Below are 6,226 nucleotides of genomic sequence, written 5' to 3'. Positions count from 1 at the left end.
AGAAGGCTTTCCTGATGGTTGTCCTGTTTATGGAAACGAGCCAGTCAACCCCCAGCTCTCTTCTACCCTACTAAGCCTGGGCAACCTTTTCTATTCATTCAACACAAGTTAACTAAGCTCCAGCTTATGCCAGGGACTGTTCCTGGCACTGGGCATATGTTGAATAAAGCAAAGTCCCTGCCATCCCAAGGCTCACATTCAAATGGCAGGGAGTGCTACCCAAAAAGTTAGGAGAAAAGCTTTTACAATGTTATGGACAAAAGTTTTATCTGGATTTGACGTCTGGGTCCTGGAGATGATGGTCAATTGAATCTTCAAAGAAAATCCAAATCGGAGCTTTGTCAGGATCTCCCCACTTCTGAGTAGCAGTGCAGCCTGAAAGCATACAAAATCATGCGTATCACTGGCAAACATGGCTACAGCTGCCACTTCTCGGGATCAGTCCATGTGAAGAACATGGATTTCCATTCTATTCTTCAGTTGCAAAGACTCCTGTAGCCCTAGTCTGACGTTACTCTGGCCATACCCCAAGCCCTCCTGATATCCCTAATTGTGTCATTTTCCCCAGATACATACTGTGGGGACATTGGGTGAAGGGGCGAGGGCTCGGGGCTACCCTCTCCCACCATCGGGACTGGCCGCCTCTCAATGGCCATGGGTTAGAGAAAGTGTGGGGGAAGGGTGCTGTTTCCACAGGAAGGAGATCCTTCTCGGTCCATCCTCCCAGCCCTGTCCCTATGTCAGAGAGGCTGCAGGGGACTTGAGGCTCGTTTACAACTTGATTGTTTATGTTAATTTTTGCTTTAAATTAATGGAGTTAGAAGTTAGTGACTATATTTCCCAGCACAGTAGAAACAGTAGAGACCGGGAATTGTTATCAGTGGAATGGTATTCAGCTCAGAGCCTGGCAAGCAGCTTGCAGCTGGGGAACCCTTGCAGTGACTGCTTTGCAACTGTATTTTCATCTGCTCCTAAAGAATATTCTTTTAAAAAAAATTTTTTTTTTTTTTTGTCAGGAAAGGAAGTAATCTGGGAAGCAGGATATTGGGCAAATATGGAAGATCCACTGAGATGGAAAACTCTCAGAGTGGCGCAGAGATTAGCTATGGTAAGTTAAAAGCTGTAATTACCTTCCAGCCCTGATTTCAGTGGTTTAGTACAATGAAACTTTATTTCTCATTTACTCAATGTCCACTGTGAGGGTACCTGGTTGGTTGGCTCTCCATAGGACTAGAGCAGCTCAGATTCTTCCGATGTAACTCACCCTGGTCATTCTCCAGGGTCCTGGAGTCCTTGTCTATATTGTCTACATTCAAAGGCCCAAAGAGCAGAGGGGGAATGTGGAGGATTACATAGACATTTTAGGAGGCAAACACAATACCTGTATCCAAGCCCATGCCCCCCCCCCAGATGCAAGGGGGAAACGTGGTTCAACCAGGTGCCCAGGAAAAAGAAGAAATCGATTTGATAACCATCTAGCCTCATGCTGCAGGACAGTACGAGTCCCAGAGAGACTTGACTTGGGCGTTCGTTAGTGAGGCAGCGCTTGCTGGATGGATTGGGGAGGGCAGGTACGTGGTCGGTCGCTGTGAACTTCCAGCTAACACCAGTCAGGCCCAGCGGACACTTTCCATGCGGCTATTCCTTCCAGAACTGTCCTGAAATGAATATTTCTGGCATGGCTTACTAAAAAGGGTTAAAGTGGCAATGTCATTTGGGAATGAGCTGGTGACAATGACAATTCCAACTCACTCAGCTCTGGGAATGCAAAAGGAGACTTGAGGTGGGCGGTGGAGAGTCAGTTTGCACGGCTCTAACCTCCGTGGAGAGTAGGCAACCCCTCTCTAGTAGAATTCACCCAGTGCCAATGGGAATCTCTGCCTTCCTTATTAGTGCCCGAAATTCCACTCTTATAATCTGGGTCTTTTAACTCCAAGCATCAGCGTTTTTCATACATCACAACTTCTTTTATCTCCTAGTAGAGGTGACATACAGGTTGTATCTCCACCAGCCCCTGAGACCTGATTATTGTGGGATGGGGGACTGGAATGAATGGAGAAGAGATTCCATAGGGATATTCTGCAGTAATGAAAAGAAAGATAAGGAAGTTCCAGGGATAAACTTTGCTAACCTGACAAATTCTCTGACCCTCCACCCCCAAAATGGAACAGCAAATGCTAATGAGGGAGATTTCCTAACACAAAATTAAAATAAGTCTGTCAACTCAGAGGAAATGGCCTACAGTCACCGGAGAGGCCAGGGAGGGTGCATGACTCCACTCCCAATTAGGCAGGCTGAGACAGCTCCTGCTGGGATATCCGCCTTCTAGCTCATAAACGAGATGGCCCAAAGCCATTTTCCATTTCCTTTCTCCTGGGCCAAGAGTCAGTCTCTGGAGAGGACAGTGAAGAAAGGAGGATTTCCTTTGAATGATTCCCTGGAGAAATGGAAATATGGAGGAAGCAAAAACTCCCAAGTGTCCCAGGAAAAAGCTTAGGAGGTGAGGCTGGCCTTAGTGTTCTCCATGCCTTATCCCTGTGATCCTACTAGCTCTGCCTTCCTCCCTCCTCTGTGAATGCATCACTGAGTCTCTCTAAACTTCGATTTGTAAAATGGTGATAACTCTGTTCCACATGGTCATTTAGGGCCTGCAGAAATCCCATTTACCTCCTCGTCAGGGTTCCCTTGTCTTTGATTTATTCTTCTGTAGAGTGCTATTTTGTAATTCTATTGTTTAACTGTGGTATCTGGAGACAGTGACCTTCTTGGGCTTTTCAATGACTGTGGCATTTTGTCTTTGTTGTGTTCAGTGGCCAGTGCAGTGCTGGCCTCTTGAAGTTGCCCGGCGAATGTTTGTTGAGTCGGTGGATGGAAGTATGAATCAGCAGATGAAGAAATGAATGAAATTATGAAGGATTGTGTACTCTGAGCATCACTGAGGGTTAGAGTATGAGACTCTATCCCAGAGTGTCAGCCTTTTGCAAAAGATGGGAATGGCTTACACACACATGTTCTAGGGAACTTGGTTTGTCTAGGGCAAGAGTAGGCACTTTTCTCCTGGGAGTGCTGCTGAGAGGCACCAACAGGAAGCTGGGTTAGAGTTCTACATGCCTCTGCTCCCCAAGAGAGAATAGAAGGATCCCAGTGTCAGAATGTGCCTAACATTTGCTTATAGTTCTTGGCTTGGATTGCTGTCTAGGACCTGAGGCCTTTAAAGGAAGGTGGTCATGGGCACTGTAGGACCCTGTACATGCTCTGATCTGGGAGGAAGGCTTCTCTGGGTCTGTAGATCCACAGCAGAAGAGCAGTGGTGACCCACTCAGCTAATATCCTTTGAAATTGTCTGGTTCCACCAACTGGTCACCTTGAGAGTGACAGAGTTGATGTGAATTAAGGTCACAACCAGATTCTTTTCCATTTTCAATTTTCAAAACCAAAGGCTAAATGTTGGTGTTTTATAATGGCTTCTTTGAATCCTTCCAGAGATCTGTTCTTTGGTGGTTTAGTTGAAATCATAACCTTGGGTAGTGGGTTAAATGGTGGTCCTCGGCCATTATAGGTTTGTATATTCGGTCTCTGAGGATTTATTGACTTCTTGACCCAGAAAATTCACAATCTGGTAAGAAGATAAGATGTACTTTCAAAGACAAGACTGTTTGTGCCTGGAATTGGGAGGACCTGTCTGAGGCCAGTCTAAGGGATCAGACTACAGGTAGAGTGAGGGTCAAGTTGTGGGAATGTGTATTTAGGTAGAGAGTGCAGGGTTGGGCTATATTCAGGTAAGGGTTTGGGCTGTGGGCCAGTGACTGGTCACTGTGGGGAAGGAAGGGGGTCGCCAGAGGCTTCTTTCTGAGGGTAAGGCACCAGTGAAGGGCTGATTCAGTGATGTTGGCCCCATCTCTGATTTAAGCTCTTCTACTTTTTTTTGACATCTCTTTTGGCATTAATAGGGCCTCCCCAGCTGCAATTGGCACCTTTGGGGGTGTACTTTTGGGTATATTCTAAGGTTGGGAGTAAGTGACGTGGCTTTGATAATAGGGGGCTAGGGAGAAATTACAGCCTGCAGTCTCTCCCTGCTGTGTGAGAAGAGCGTCATCACACCTGTGCACAAAGATGCTGTGACAGTCACCGTCTGAGAAGCCAGAACTCCTCTTGGGCCATTGTGTTAAGAATCAAGATGCTGTGACACCACAAATCCCCTGGGCTGGTAGGGGTGAGGAGGTGGCGGACATGATAGATTGTTCTGTTGAATGCATTTCCTTCTGCTTAAAAGATTGGCTCTAGGAATAACTATAATCTGAAGTCTCCAGTTACTGCTTATCTAGGGTGATTTCATGAGGGCCTCAAGATTCTGCCAACAGTCCTGGCCGGTTGGCTCAGTGGTAGAGTGTCAGCCTGGCGTGCAGAAGTCCCGGGTTCGATTCCCGGCCAGGGCACACAGGAGAAATGCCCATCTGCTTCTCCACCCCTCCCCTTCTCCTTCCTCTCTGTCTCTCTCTTCCCCTCCCGCAGTGAGGCTCCATTGGAGCAAAGATGGCCCGGGCGCTGGGGATGGCTCCTTGGCCTCTGCCCCAGGCGCTAGAGTGGCTCTGGTCGCAGCAGAGCGACCCCCCGAAGGGGCAGAGCACCGCCCCCTGGTGGGCAGAGCGTCGCCCCCTGGTGGGCGTGCCGGGTGGATCCCGGTCGGGCACATGCGGGAGTCTGTCTGACTGTCTCTCCCTGTTTCCAGCTTCAGAAAAATACAAAAAAAAAAGAAAAAAAAAGATTCTGCCAACAAAGCCTCACTTACTGTCTGGCCACAGCACTCCACTCTTGGGTTGGTATCCCCTTTCATTTATTCACTCCGTAGAGATGTGTTACACATGTACGGTATTCATCGGTCACTCTATTGGTCTATCATGGGAGACAGATGATAACAAAAGTGCAATGAATCTAGTGCAATGAAGAACACACAGAGGGCACTGTGACAGGATCATGGAAGGAAGAAGGTAACCTAGTTGAGTGGTGAGGGCAGGCCCCTCTGAACGGGTGCCTTTTCACCCGAGACTGGATTTTTAGAAATTCCAGGTCCATGAGGACAGACAAACTCACTGCAGGCAGAAGAAAAGCATGTAGAAAAGTCGCAGGCCAGGAAAATCTTGGCATTCCTGTTTACCAAATGAGGGCTAGTGAGCTTAGAGCATAGAGAACAAGGATTCAGGGCCTGCATTGCAGCTAGAGAGGGAGCTGGGGGCAGGCCTATGCAGAACGGTTTCTGTGTTTAATTGCAAATATTCCACACAATGGAATGTTTTCAAGTAAACTTTTTATTAAAGTATAGTGTATACAGAAAAAATTGCACTGATTTTTTTCTCCTTGTGTAACCATTATCTCGATGAGGAATCAGAATTGCTCTATTCCTGTCCCATTGGAGACTTCCAGGGGACATCTGGACCTTCTCAATTGCTTAGTCCTAGGCAAGGAGAGTATCTTCCATTATCCAACTGGGACTAATGTGATCAAAGGGTTCTTAAGTGGGGACGAGGAAGGTAGAGGAGTTAGAACCAGAACGATGGCATAAAGATTAGAGTGGCTATTGGAGGCCAGTGGTTTTGAAGATGGGAGGGGACCCCAAGCCAAGGAACATGGGAAGCTTCTAGAAGCTGGAAAAGGCAGGAAAACAGATTCTTTTCTAGAGTCTTCATCAGTGAATGCAACCCTGCTGACACCTTGGTTTTAACACAGTGAGATCCATTTCAGACTTCTGACCTGCAGAAGTATAAGATCGTAAATTTGTGTTGTTTTAAAACATTAAGTTTATGGCTATGTGTTACAGCAGCAATAAGAAACAAATAAGCTGACCGTATTGCCGACAATAAGACTGCTGTGTACAGTTTAAGATTTCTTTGTGGTTCATTATGTCCTTAGAATATAACTCATTAGGGATGCATGGTCAAAATATTGTTTTTAAGTCATTTGAAATAATTATCCTCTGTATGGTTATTCCACCAACTTTATGTACAAATGGCTCATTTGTTTCAGCTTACTTTTATTTATTTATTTATTTACTTTACTTTTAGAGATGCTTTTGTTCTTTTTTGCATTGTTATTTTTTTAAAAAAATTATGTGAAACACATTATTTCAAAATTCCACTCCATCCCCCCAAGTTCTCTCTTTCCCCTTATTTTTAACCATTTTAAAAATTAGTTTTTGACTTACCTTCTGCTAAGGACTGATATTTGATTA

This window comes from Saccopteryx bilineata, chromosome 6, assembly GCF_036850765.1.
Source record: "Saccopteryx bilineata isolate mSacBil1 chromosome 6, mSacBil1_pri_phased_curated, whole genome shotgun sequence".
Taxonomy (NCBI): Eukaryota; Metazoa; Chordata; class Mammalia; order Chiroptera; family Emballonuridae; genus Saccopteryx; species Saccopteryx bilineata.
Note: the sequence above shows the minus strand (reverse complement) of the source record.